General features: G+C 41.5%; 1 protein-coding gene across 2 annotated transcripts in view; it reads left to right on the top strand.

Annotated features, from left to right (window-relative positions):
- The window catches only part of LOC113162937 (cadherin-18), a 135,857-nt gene that overhangs the window by 55,736 nt on the left and 65,088 nt on the right, over nucleotides 1–15,033 (top strand). Inside the window, exon 1 of one of the 2 annotated variants that reach the window (XM_026361202.1) lies at nucleotides 3,716–3,850. The exons of the other annotated variant lie outside the window; for it this stretch is intronic. The gene's annotated coding sequence lies outside the window, so the exon portion shown is untranslated. Of the gene's footprint in view, nucleotides 1–3,715; nucleotides 3,851–15,033 lie in introns of those variants that run through there. 2 annotated transcript variants of the gene reach the window in all.

Here is a 15,033-nt window from a genome sequence, read left to right on the forward strand (position 1 = left end):
ATAGGAGCAGCTCGCCAGAAACAAAGTCGAAAAACAGTGCAGCTGGAATTTGAAACCAGGACATGCAGCCAAGCTGAAAGTTTACCTTGGTGAAGCAAAGAAGCAACAACTGTTGCCAAGCCGATAGATGTCACTGGACGACGTCTTTAAAACACCACAACTTGAGCCTCGGAAAAATATCCATAATTATTTTAATGTGCTTTGATTTTCTAATTATTCTAAGAGTATTAGCAATGGTTGAGTTTTATGGTTGTTCTCATTAAAGACCTGAAAGATCAGAATTTCTTTAGTGTTATTATTTTATACACATTGTGTTTGTTAATATTCTTGACTTAGATGAAGATCAGATCACATTTAATGACAAAATGAATGTAGAAAATCCATAAAATTTGATACTTATTCTTGCCACTGTATATAATATCTGACATAACAATAACTGCTTTTGACTCGACAAAATGGACTAAGACTAAAAAGAGAAAAAATGACCTCATGTGAGATAAAACAAATATTGGTTATGAACTTCTTGATCTTCTTATTACATCAGCAACTCACAAAACAAAGTGTGAACAATTGGGGGACAGGTTGGAAAGTACAAAATATCAGGACCACACGGCTCCTGAAATGCAAAGTTCAACGTGGTGCCGAGGGATCCAAAATTAATTTGAAGAAATATTTCTCCCTCACACACACACACACACACACACACACACACACACATTTATCCAAATAAACGCTTTTTTGGTAAATGTAAAAAAAACAGCCAGCGTTCGCATAAAGACACAGTCTTAACTGCTAGCCAGGGGCATAGCCAGCGCAAAGGTCAGTCCAAAATGTGGGCAAAACAAACAAACAAACAAACAAACAAAATGCCCGGGAGGAATACATTCAGCACAATGTCTCTTTGCACAGCACAAATCCATCATTACAATGTTCACAGTGTTTCAGCACATAATTAACTCCACTCTTTCAGTGAGAGTGTCCTTCTGACTGACGAGACACCGTCACCTAAAAGTCACTTCCTGATGTTTCTTCACATTAAATCTCTATCTACAAAGAGCAGGCTGCACGGCTTTTGGTGTGAAAAATCCGGAGGAAGTGTTGAGTTGAATTCACGGCAACCCGACATTGTTGAAGAGACGTGAAGTTACTGTTGTTATTCCTGTGGCACTTTTGAATTAGTGCTGTGGAAATGAACTTTACACTGAAGTGACCAAGACAACGGCTAAACGTGAAGGAAGTCAGTGTGAGTAAATCTCCAGATCGTGCTGCTTACTAATTTTTTTTCAAACAACCTTCTGAACGAACAGCTTAATCCACCAAGTCTTTTAGAGTTCAGCTAATTATGGTAAGCTTTTAACCATAACAGGTGTATCTGCCACACATACACTATAAATGCTGAGAAGTCTTAGGTCATATGTCGAGGCTATAGAGCTCGTTTTTATTTTGTATTTATTCAGCTCATATTGACAGCTGTCTCTTTATGTTTTGGCCTTCAGATGCACAATAGCGTTGTTGAAAAAAGGTTCTGGGCAGTCTCCAATATTGATTGTCCATGCTACAGTAGTGTACTGTGAGGCTGTGCATGCAGTCCCTGGTCAGATTATGGACAGACAGCGAACATCATCGAAGTGCCTCAGAGAAACAGGAACTGTGACAGACAGTTGGTGACACCACATATGTAGGCACTTGAGAAGAAGTGCATATATATATATATATATATATATATATATATATATATATATATGGCTGCAGCTCTGTATTTCAGCACTTCACAGCATCACAGCATCTCGACTCATGGTTCACAACAAAATGTCATCCTTTATTTAACATTATTGAACCCTGTTGTGTGTAAAAAGAGGTTATGTAGGAGGGAGATGAATGTTTACTGGGGTAAGTTGTACCAAGGATACTGTATAGTACCACAACAACTGTCGGCTGAGGTAAATTGTACCATGAGCTACTAGTTTGTTCATTTAAAGTAATGTTAGTGCATTTTTCACACGGTAGAATATGAGCATTGAATATTACTGACGCTTATCACTCAATTCAGTTGATGCGGGTGCAGGTTTGAGCTATAAGACTCCCGAAATTTCCTGCTGAAGTTGTGTTCTGGGACATGTGTACGCTCATTGCAGTTCCTAATCATCCCCAAATGGTATGCAAAACGTTAGTCTGAACTAAATTGGAAGCTGCACTGTTTTTTTACTCTTCTTAGACAAGGGCGGACAAGCAAATTAAACTCCGAGAATCTGCTCTATTTTTTCCTCAAGTCTGCCGCTTCGATGTTGATCTCACTTTCCCAACTCCTCTGAACTCACTGGAGTAATTGGTCGCTGTGCTTTGCTGATGGCACTATTAAGATTCTGGAGGATGAAAGCGGGCCCTCAAGTTCATGGCGACTGAAAGATCTCAACCAGAGAACTTAAAGGACACTTCATTGTTAAAATAAAAAAAGGAAGAAGAAGAAATTTTTGATTAGTGTGTGAGTATGTTTCAAATTTTAAAAATAGAATCCCAATCTTCATCATTGTTAGCGAAAGGAAACACACGCGGACACATCATAGCCCGGTGGACGAGGAGCAAATCTTCAGAATGGAAGATCGATTGTTTGGACCCAATTATTTTATTCCTCCAACTGAGATTTGGTTTCATTATCATTCCACTATATATACAACACTGTATGTTCAACCTCGTCTGTCCCAGCAGTCCATCACCTTGTTGGAGAGCGACGTGCACATGAACCTAACTGCATCAGTCCCATTAACATCTCTCACACTGACATATAACCCCAGCCCTTATTCTTAAAGCAACCCTGGTTCTCCAAAAAACAAAAAAGGAAACTCTTTAATACTTCCACATTTGAAGTTCACATGAGACTCTGAGAAGCAGATGAATGGAAATGGGCCAAAAAACGATTTTAGTCTTGGGACTCAAAGGCTACTTTACATTTGGCTGCAGAAATAGTGCATTTAGTGCTCCCAGTTCCCCCAGTTCTGAATGTCACTGTGATTTGTTGCCTGAGTCTAAAATAAAACAGCAGCTTGAAACGAAAAATAAAAATAATAGTAATAATAATAATAATAACAACTTGCCCACTTTGATGTTGCGTTTTGTTAAAGGTTGGACTGTTGCATTTAGTTTCCACACTAACTTTTTTCTAAAGCCAGTGTGTGGGCAGCTGTAAATCCCGTGTTTGAAACACTGTCTTGCTGTGCAGTTCGCCGCTGTCACTGATTGCCTGTATCCTGCTGGGACAGTCAGAGAAGGTAGGCTGCGCCAGGCTGTGCGCACGGTGCGCGCGTAAGAGAAGGAGATAGGGATAATATATCGCTTCCTGATCACTATCTTATATAAGCACGTGTTAACAGAGAGACAGAGAGAGAGAGAGAGAGAGAGAGAGAGAGAGAGAGAGGAGGGCAAAAAGAAGAGGGGGAAACCGAGGAGAGGGAGAGAGAGAGAGAGAGATAAGGAGAAGCACAAGGAGGCTGGTCCGAGGCTCTTAAGCGTGGATTGATCTGAAAACCGACCAATCGGGCGCCTCCTTCGGCTCCAGTCGCCGCAGTAGCCGGGCAGGATTGGAGGATGCTTCGTCGGAGAGAGCCGCACACACGCACCGGGCTCGGCTCGCTCGTCCCGTCGCCCGCACACACGCGTGGGGAAAGGTAGAGTGTCGGCTGCTGCCTGCGAGCCGAGCAGTCGAGCTTTGCCCTGGAGAGGATGACAGCGGGAAAGGGGGAGAGAGAGTAGGGCAGGACAGGAGGACATGAGGAGCCAACTCGAAGCCGTGCGTCTTTTACGCCTTTAATCGGCTGGCGCGCGTGTGTGTGCTGCGGGGAGTGCGCGCGGACAGGTGAGTGAGAGGAAGAACTTTGTGTTTGCGCCGATGCGCGCGTGTGTGTGTGTGTGCGTGCGCGTGTGTGTGTGTGTGTTCAAGTGAGTGTGTGTGTGTTCAAGTGTGTGTGTGGAGCCGCTGTTAAGTTTGTGTGCGCACCTGCCCCGTGTGCGGCTCCCGCCCTGTGCTGGATTTTTTTTTTTTTTTTTTTGGATAAATTGACAAATAAATAAATAGGAAAAAAAAAAAAAAACGAGTGGAGTGCGCGTGAGGGCTTGCGCGTGCACATTTTGGGAAATAAAAAAGAAAACGGGCACCGTCGGAAGGAGAAGCGGGGAGAGCGCGCACTTTCTCCCAGTCTTGTGTCGCCGGTAACGAGCGCCATTGGGCTCTGGAGCCTCGGCTCTTTTCTCTTGGGGGGGGGGGGGGGTGTTGTTGCACACCGAGCCCCGGTGGACTCATGACTGATAGACATAGCTGCCCGTTAACAGAGTGGGAGTTGGAGGCTGCCCGTTCCCTCCGATGCGTGTGCCGCACCACTGTGGACCAGACTGAAATTTACGCGCACTGCAGGAAACAGGAGTCCACTCATTGACTGCAGACTCTCCACAAGTCAAGCTCTCGCTCTCCGCATCACATCGCATCTCTCTCTCTCTCTCTCTTTTTCTGTAGACGCGTTTGGAGTGAATGCATCAGCTCGAATCTCAATTCTGACAAATGCGTTGACAGTCGTGAGTGTGTGTGTGTGTGTGTGTGCCAGATGCTTAGCTGTCCCTCTTAATGTTGCATTAAGGCATTGATTGGCTTCTGCTGAGCGCAGTGACAACAGTGAGCTTTCCTTTTTAAATGTCTTTTTTTTTTTCCAAGGTGCTCACCTATCTGATGGGTTTGCATATGTTTCAGAAAAATAGATGGCGAGGTGTCATGTGATTCAGTCGCATGGTTCAGGGCTACACAGTGTGAGTGTGTGCAGGATAGTTGACAGAGCTGCTGGTTTGGACTCTTCTGGCTGCTGTGGAGTGAGTCTGATGCAGAAAATGGATCATTTTCATGTATGATCGGAAGAACTGTGCTGAGGCAGAGGTTCCACTGGTGTTTTTTTTTTTCCTCTCTAATGTAACAGGACCTAAGATCTATGGTCTTATCTGGAATAAGGTTATGAGAATGTATTCTTGTCATTTTCACTTAATCCGTCACTTCTTTTTCAGATGATTGTTTTTTTTTTCCTTTCTTTTTTTTTTTTTTTTTTTAACCTCGGCTGGATTACATACATCACCATGTCCCAGAGTGAGGTATATTTACAAGGAAGAGAAAACAAATCCAATCCTTACATTTGAGAAGCTGTAACCAGCAACTGCTTGGTTCGTTGGCATTTTCCTTTGATCAATATTTTAAATGATTAATCAGTTGTTGGGAAAAGGAGTCGATGGCTTTCAGCCGCACACTGAACATCAGGAACGTGGTGATTTTGCAAACACTTGACTCACAGTATGTGATTTAACGTAGGCTCGCGCGGCCTGCAGTGTAGGCCTCAGCCCCAGAGGGCCTTCTGCTCAGCCCCCCTGCCATCGTGTCACCTTATGCAGGTAAATTATTCCCACCTACTAGTACAAACAGCACCATTTCCCATGTTCAATGTGCAGAGTTGGGGTACGCAACTGTAGCGCCACATGTTACTGACCTAAGCCTTGAATTACTAATCAGGCGAGAGCCACAACACAGTGTGTGTGTGTTAGCTTTAAAGGCTGCCTGACTGTCATCCCCTTTCATGGATGCTGTTAAAGCCAAAAGGAGGTAGCTCACTGAGTTCCAAAGCACCTAATATTAGGTGCAGGAACTTGAGATGTACTGGTCATAACAATTACTTGATGCTGAAGAGCATGACAACGTCTGCAAAACGCAGCCCAGCAGCTGCACTGGGGAAAAAAAAAAGGCTGTTTAAAGAGGAAGAGGACCAGGGACTGATGGTCACTCAAGTGAGGCAGCAACTGATACGTTTTTTTTTCTCGTGAACTAATTTGTTTTTGATAAAGATGACAAAGGCTAGTCACGAGTTAGCAGAGCCAAAAGAGACACCTTGAAATTGCTTAGTCAGTCTGACAAAAAGGGAGAAAGTGACTTAAAAGGTGTAACACTCCCTAAGACATGAAGCTGATCAAAGTGAGAAAAGCCTCACACAGCTGTTAGTGTCTTTTTTTTTTTTTACTTGATAAATAGCTTAAAAGTTCAAATCTAGAAACTGTCATTGATTATTTTCTGGACAATTTTCTGGATGGTTAATCAACCGATCGCCCCATAGCCCTGTGTTGAACTGGATTTGCTAAAACAGAAGCAGGAAAATCAAATCAGCAATCACGACCATTTAACCTATGGGGAATCTTTATTTCCAATTTCATCTTGAATGAGTGTCTTGTAGGTTTCTGTTCACAAAAGAAAAAAAAGATGGCTTATCAAACGATATACAGGTCAGCACCTGCCTTGCAGACTTAAAAAGCGATCTGCAGATACACTGAGAGGACAAAGATGGCCCCACTACCCTTTAGACACTCTTTGTTGATATAATAGTATGCGTGTTTGTCCAACCTTGTGGATATTTTCTTGTTTGAAAAGGGCACGGAGCTAATTACGCTGTTATTAATCTCACTGAAGACAGCAACTCAGGAAAATGTCTCTTTCACTTACAGACTCCACTGTTTGAATATCACGCTGTGTGTGTGTGTGTCATGATAACTGCATAAAGGCCAAGCTGTACATGGTAATCATTGGATTCCCTGATTTGACACCAGTTAACACAAACCTTACCCTGAAGCCTTGTGTCAACTCAGCTGTGAACAACTGCGCAGTCATCAGTCACTCATTACATTACGCTTGCAGCAGAACCGACGTCTTTAACGGCGTGCGCGGCTCGCCTTGATGGCGAGATCCGGCGCGTAAATAAATCATTCGTCAAACTAGACTCCGTTTTAGACGACGCATCAAAAGTTACTGTGAAAAGAGTGGTTTTTTAGTAATTTACTGTGCTACTGTTTGGATTCTGAAAGGTCAGTTTGAGACTGTTTGGGGGCCGGAAAGGTTTGGAAACCATTTGGACAAAGCAACTGCTGCCTCTCCAATCCCTCCACCCACTATTCACAAAAGCCTCAAGACTGCAAATTCACCTTGGCTGCATTACACCGACAGAGGTGGTTGCACAGCTTGTTTCAGTGTTGTTAAGCAGTGAAAAACACCAGGAAGTAGAGGGTGATGTGCTATGTGCAAGTGCTCTGTGCTACATATCTAGCACTAGTCTGGTACGGGGACGTTGCTGCAGCTATGGAGCCACATTGGGGATTTTGACTCATGAAATCTAATCATCTGCACGGTTCTTGTAGAAATGACCACAGTAGTTTACAGTGTGATCGACGCTCTATCGTATCAGTAGCTGACTAGACAGGAAAAAGAACAGCGGATTATTGTTCCAACCACACAGTCAAAGGGCCATTGAAAAGATGAATCATGCCTCTCTTCAAACATTCTGAGGCTCTTCACAGATAAACAAAAAAAAATGGTCATTCAGTGGTTCTGTCTGCCAACTAAGACTATGTAGGGGTAGGAATTAGCTTTGAAAAAAGCAAGTGTTGATAGGTCTTGTCAGGGATGCCATCTCCTTCTAAATCCAGGATGCGACGAGGTAAAATAATCTCCTGCTTTTGATGCGGCGCTGCAATGTCATTGTGTGGCTCACAGAGATAAATGATGCATGGAATTTTGTCATTAAATTTCTTATCAGACATGGCACCCTGATGGGAATGTTTACACACTCACAAAAAAAAAAAAAAAGAGTTCTCACGTTGAGCATTGAATATGCAAGAATGTTGTATTATTGGATTCCTGGCAGCAGCAGAAGTTGCTCATTTTGGAATAACGTGCAGAGGGAAACACACGAGCAGGTCAGATTGGTGGGAATAGAGAGCGCCACCTTGTGAAAGTTAGCGGTTTAAAAGAATATAGCAAAATGAAAGAAGGTGTTGTTTTAACAAGATTGTGTCTGAAAATGATTTTTAGCACAATTCTTGCAACAAAGACAACATTTCACCTAGGAATCTTTTAGACTAACTTTAATCTGTATGTGTTGGTACTTCATCACTGCTTCTCACTACTTCACAGTAATGATAGAAGACCATTATTTCTTTAACAGCATATCAGGGGAATAGTTTAAATGGAAAAGAACTATTGTGTCCTGTCATTTAAGACTTAATGATTCGATGGTACTGACAAGTCCAGTTAAAGTGATTCCAGTTAAGATTTTCATGTGATTAGGTTCCTATATTGAACCAGCATGTGTTATTCAGTTATTCAGTTACCAGGGCATGTTACCGTAATCTTTATCCAAGTAGAAGTTCCCAGTAAATATCCTGGTTGTCAAACAATAAGGACGTTTCAATAAGTACAATTCATTCAGTCACATTTCATCTACCTCAAAATGCTGCTCTGCTGCCTTTCAGGGCCCATTAAATGGAGAACTCTGAAATGAAAAGGGGATACATATCTTTACGAAGAAGTGGACATTTTGGAAACTAAAAAGTGAAAGAACCATCATCCACACAACTTACACACCACGTGCTTTCAGTGACTAAATTAAGCTGTCAGATAAACCTCATCAGTAGCTGGTTTGCTGTGGTCAAAAGCACATGATAATCAGTCTGAGAGTGATCACACCAGCCAATCCATAAGGCAACAGAGCTTTCTTAATAAAAAACAAAAACAAAATACACAAACAACAAACTTCTGGTTCATCAGTATCATTAGATACTAGAAAAGGAAGCATTGGGCCCTGTACTTTTAATTCATTTTTTCTGACCGGCTGTCATTTAGAATGGCTTTTTTTATGATTTAGTCTTGCATTTCTTACAGCGGGACATGGAGCAGTCTATATCATGCTGACATTACTGCACTCTGGATTTCTTCAGAATGGGCAAGAGCAACATTAGAATGATTCATCTCCTACTCTCACTGGCGATGACAAATGGGCAGCAAAGCATTTCCTTCAAGAGCACTAGAAAAGAAAGACTGATCAAACCAGAGGACTGTTATGTGACCGTGACATTAGGACCCTGTGATATTGCACTCAGTAAAATGATTCATTTATCGCTAATTGTCTGAAGGAAATTACTTTTTATGAACAATGATGCTTTTTTTATACTCAGCTCATGAGCAGACTGTGTTTGGAGCCTATTTCAATATATAATGTCAGATTTCTTTTACATGACTCCTGAATAGGTTTCTTAAATATGTGTCACCCATGCTAGACAATTAATTTGCACGTCTCTTCAAGGGGTCATACAGTATTATGGCTTTTGATATTTGTTGTATTGTAACTTCAATGATGCAAGGTTGGGCGTCCACACTAATCAACACTAATGTTCTAAAACTGAATGAACGGATGATACCTCACACAAAAACTAAATAGTGTGTCTCTGACTGCTCTGGCAGCTCTGTTGAGAGACTTTCCCTTGGATACCAGAGACTTGGACAACCCCAAAATGTATCCACTGGTGCTGTGTACATCGCCCCTTCATAAAGGGCCCTCAAATTTAGGCTTCTGCAAGCTAGCCTTGTTGGGGGCCTCAAAGAGACAGGAGTTAAAACAAACAGAACAGCAAAAGACATCCTTGATAAAGGCCCATTGTAAGAAAAAAATTTCTGTTTTGGAATTGGAATTGGCCAAAACCATTTTAGCTGAGCCCTAGAATAAAAATATACACATCAACTTACGCATAATATGGTCTCATTAGAAAGACAGACATTAGAAAGTCTGCAGTGTGCACACGGTAGTTTGACTTTAGTCAGATTTAACAGTGCAGTAGATATGAATTACCTAAAAAAAGAGAAAAAAAAAACAGGAAATGGGCACTTAAAATTTCTTTTAGCAGGATGTTTGAGTTAATGTAGATGGATACAGAAAATCCAAAGTGTGATGTGGCTGAAAAAAGAAAATCTATTTAATGGAGAGGAAAAAAAAAAAAAAAAGAAATGCCGCAGTGGGATGTAGATGATACTATTCTCCGTCTGCAAATTTGTCCACAGTTTTATGGCAAGAATGTCTTCGCAAACCATGAAAACAGAGCCATTTGATTGCCAATATGCTGCATGAATAGCTAATGTACTATCTGGGGTGGGGTGGGGTGGAGGGTGTTTGATTTCCATCTCACATTTGTGAGTGTTTGCTCAGAGACTTTCTCTTTTTTAAATAGCTCTTAAGGATGAACTGTCATTATGTAATCACTGCATGTTTCTGTCTGGGATCCTACGGGCTGCCTCCGAGGATTTTTTTTTTTTGTTCTCTTGTTCTCTGCCTAAAAGCATTGGGGTGGTGGGTATGCCTTTTGGTCACATTCTGCAGGTTTCAGCTTCTTCAATGGAAAGCCTGTGTTTTATTCACATGGGCACATCTTTTATCATCCTTATCCCCCCCCCCCCCCCCCTCTGGATTTATATTCCAAGCTCTAGGTGTTTCACCACACTTTTCGACTTTTAGAACAATGTGCACAGAATAAACCTGTAGACAGTCAGCAGCATCTTGCTCGAGGAGCGTTGAGCAGAATATAAGTGTGGTGATAGACATGGCTGAGTTAAAACATCAGGTGATGGGGCTTCTGTTGGTAGAAAACATCAATTTTACTCTCCCATAGCGTGCAGAATATTTGATAGCTCAAAGAACTCACCTCTAAAATATTTGTGAGTGAGAAAATGTAACCACACGGCTTTATATTATAATCTCTCAGAGCAATATGAACTCTACCTTAAAAGCCACGTAGTATTCTGACTGAGGAGTAAAGGTGAGTCAAGTGAGTCACTTGTCTGAGTCACACAGCTCCAAAGAGGAACCCTGATGAGGAACACTGATAAAACATTAGTGTGCACAACACCTGTCAGAGCTAGAGGTTGCATTACTGTAAGTACATGAAATAGATGACCTAAACAGGTTTACAGTGGAAACATCCCATGTAGAAGATGCATACAGTATGTACACGCATATGTATCAGAGCAAACACTTCCTATTTTGCACTTCTACACAACTCTGTGTTTTTGTTTCTCTCCCTTTTCTTTAATTCATGTACTAACTTAACTGTGCCTCTACTCCATCACTATCATCGCTGTGTTCCTGCTAAGGTGCCCGGTGTGCAAGCAGATTTCAGCACAGTGATTCAACCATTCGGCTTGTAGTAACATCTGGCTGCTTCCCTTCCCCTCCTGTCCCTGTGGAAATCCACAGTGCTTGTGAGCTAGCTCACTGCACTGTTGCCAAACTGTCAAGCCCTGTGCCAAAGTGTCAAACCACCATTGCTTGTGTCGAACAGGACGTGAATGCACCTGAAGAATTTGGCAACATGTTGCCAGCAACCTAACTTTATATCTGATATCTAATTTATGCCAAAACCCGTTTTTATTCATGTTTTGTTGTTACAATACAATATACTTGTATTATTCATGTAGTATTGCACTCGGTAGCTGATGATGACTAAAACCTGAAGGGCTGAGCAGAGAATTGTGAAGAGCATCACATGATAGTAGAGCACAGTGCAGCAGGGAAAGAGAGAGCTGGGTAGAGCTAAGTGATTTCAATTTATGTCTTTAAATTGCATATTGTACCTTTACAGAACAACAAAACAACTAGTTCTAGCTTGATAGTTTTCCCTTGTTATTTCTCAAAAACAGGGAACATCAAAGGTTGCAGAATCAAAATGGTAATTAATTCAGGAATCTAATGATCAGAAATGAGAAAACGAACCCAAGTTAAATCGTTCAACATGTTCCAGATAAATGCAGATAACTAAATAAATAAAGTAAAATACTAAAATACTCTACATATGATATATGGATCAAACATTATAAAGTAGCTGGCTGCAGCACTCATGAATTGGTAAGCATCATGCCTTGTTTTTCTCTAGGTAGGATCCAGAAACTGCTGTCACACTGAACGTCATAGACTAAACTTAAGTTGCATCCAAAAAAAAAAAAAAAAAAAGACACTGATGCCTATGCATAGACTCACGGAGCAAAAGTGAAACACGCGCGTCAGATCTCTCCAAGCGACACAGCAGACGAAGAGGCCTCAGAGGAACAACAAAAAGAAGTGAATGAGTCAGAATCGAGGAAACCCCGGTGGAGCTTTAGAGAAAGATGAACTAGAATGTGAGTGAATCATAACCTCAACCCTAAGTAGGAAAGGCCTGATTTTCATTTTTGCCAGAAATCTGCTCTGTTGATAAAGGATATTATTAGTTGTTCATGGTACTACAGTGGTTTTAGCTGAAACCACAAATGCAGCAATGAGGCCAATAGAAATTGTTAGTGTGAAAAACCCTGATCCCCCCCCCCAGCCCACACAACATACAGTAAACCCTCACAACTCTAACCTGGGACTGTTCATCCCTTCCTCGATCTCTATACCACCGGCTGATTCTTTTATTTGAATGAATTGGTGGCATATTTGTCTGCTGTGGCTTCTAACACCCCCGTCCCCCCCCCCCCCCCCATACCAGTCTCTGTGGGCACTTGAAAAGCAACGTGGCGAGCATCTGCAAAACCGTCAAATCTCTTGCACTTCATCCTCTCATGAGGGAATCTACCTGGCAGCGGGAAAGGCAACTTATCTGTGTATGAAATGCTAATGTGAATAGCCACAGCCCTGCTCTGTGGATGAGAGCACAGAGGCCTTCTCCTTGTTGTAAAACCCACCTGCTCTGTGTGTTTTAGCATGTGTGAAACAGAGAGAAGTCTGCCAAACTCCCGTAGCCTCCACCTGAATTTAGAATTCTCAGACATGAAGAGAGCCGAGCGCTGTAGGTGAAATGAATATATTTCCATTTTGAATCAACCTTGTGTCTTTTTCCTCTTCAGTTCAGTTTGGCAGAGGATGACTTAAATCTTGAAAGCCCGAGCTTGTCTTAGTGCTTCTGAAATTATTAGTCAATTCATTGACTAATAGGTCAACTGACTTTTTTTTTTTCAAATAAGTCATAAATAATTAGCCACTCAAATATTGTATCTGGATGCTTTGCCAATGTTTAGCTTGTTCGATCTTCTCAAATCGGAGGATTTACTGGACATCGCATTTTTATAACACTGCAAAATGGATGAACGCTCTTAAAACTACCCAGGTTGGATGTAAACAGATGTTTTACTTTCATTGTTGCTCACAAAAACCCTGCTGTGTGTATCCTGCAAAAAAAAAAAAAAAAAAAAAAAGGAAAAGTGTTGAATACATTTACTTCCTCATGAATAATTTGCAAATTTACATTGCTTGTAACCATGTTTGCTTGGCAGACTTCATGTTCCCACCCTCTGTTTCTTGACATGTTGCTGCTATAGTGTGAAACCATGAGCAGGTCTTGTGCACCAGAGGAAATGAGAAAGGAAAGAAACAAATAAAAACAAAAATAACAACATTTACTCTTAGTGCGTAAAATCACAGGGGACCTATTTCGGACTGTTGGTTGGACAAAACAAGTGAGCGTGGTTTGACTAATTTCTCAATAAATTTGTCCACAATTTTATGACCAGAATGTCTTCGCAAACCATGAAAACAGAGCCGTTTGATTGCCAATATGCTGCATGAATAGTTGATGTACTATTAGAGGGTGTTTGATTTCCATCTCACATTTGTGAGTGTTTGCTCAGAGACTTTCTCTTTTTTTAAATAGCTCTTAAGGATGAACTGTCATTATGTAATCACTGCATGTTTCTGTCTGGGATCCTGCGGGCTGCTTCCGAGGATTGTATTGTGTTCATAATATTTGATAGCCAAATAAAAAATAAAAAAAACTCACCTCTAAAATATTTGTGAGTGAGAAAATATAACCACTTTATATTTTGATGGGAATTAATGCTTTTAGTTAAAGACAGCTTGCTAGAAATTTCAATGAAACCCCACAGGCAGATTTGGGATGGCGCTGTGTTTTTAGGAAAGTTGTTTTTTCAGTTTTTATTTAACTGTTTGACCTTGTGATGCTCAGTGCTTGGACCATTAGTTAATCACAAAAACACCAATCATTTCAACAAATGTATGAGTTATTAAATGACCCCAAAGTGCACAACATACTGATGATTCCACACTCTAAAGCATGGAGACAGAATAAATGCATTATTGTGAGTTGTGCTCTACAAAGTTCAAGTGTCGACTTACTTTTGACAATGCAGCAAACACTAGTGATGGAAGCTCAAAGAAAGTGTGCAACAGGCACATGATGGAAGAACACGCTGCCTCCCCCCCGCCCCCCCAATTGTCATCCTGTGCACTTCAAATGTGCAATAAAAATACGTTAAACACGCTGGAACAATATCTTTATTCAGTTCTACGTGTGCAGTGTGTTCGGAAATGGCTTTATCACATAGTTTTATAGGCTTTATTTCATTTACTTGGTCTGGATGCTGTGCGGCAGAGTGCTGCAGTCAGAGCAGAGTGAGAGGTGGTGTTGATGATGATGGTGATGCTGCAAGTTTGAAAAACTGCGTGTTTTGTCCCTGCAGTGGCCAGCAGATGGGTGCTGTCTGCTCTATCCTGGCACTTCTGCTGCATGATGAGAGCTCAAGAATCCAGCCATTAAACACACAACAGATGGGACATTTTCCATCTTCCACCCAGCTCTCATTAAGCAGCCAAAAAAACATATAGTGGGGTTGATGAGTGCAGACATGTTTTCTAATTTGACACCAGGAGATAAAAAAAAACACAAGAAGGAAAAAAAACCCTCCTCCTTCACAGTTATAATTAAGGTTGTTTCACTTGCAAACACGAGGAGTTGAAACCGAGGAGATGAAACTGTCAGAAACCTTTGCCTCTGCGAGGCTGTGTGAGGAGTGGTGCGTTTTGGGTCTGAGCTAATCAAAGCCGAGGGTTAGGACAGATGGCGTTTGGAGTACGCTGGAAGGACAAGTTGCTGTTGACTTTGGAAGACATGGTGGGAGGGAATGACTGACACACCAGCCTGCCCACATGACTCTGTGGGAGTCATTACTGCGATGGGCTTAATTACCTTTAGGCATAATCTGTGTTTAAAAACCTGCTACTTATTGCTTTTAATTACCCACAAGTGTTAGTAAAAGATTGAAATACAAGGTGCAGCGTTTGTCTGTCTGTGTACCCAGCATTTGTACGTGCATGCAAGTAGTGCTAGTATGATTCCTCAAAAAACTCGAATATGCCTTTAATCCATATG

Source organism: Anabas testudineus, chromosome 2, assembly GCF_900324465.2.
Source record: "Anabas testudineus chromosome 2, fAnaTes1.2, whole genome shotgun sequence".
Classification (NCBI taxonomy): domain Eukaryota; kingdom Metazoa; phylum Chordata; class Actinopteri; order Anabantiformes; family Anabantidae; genus Anabas; species Anabas testudineus.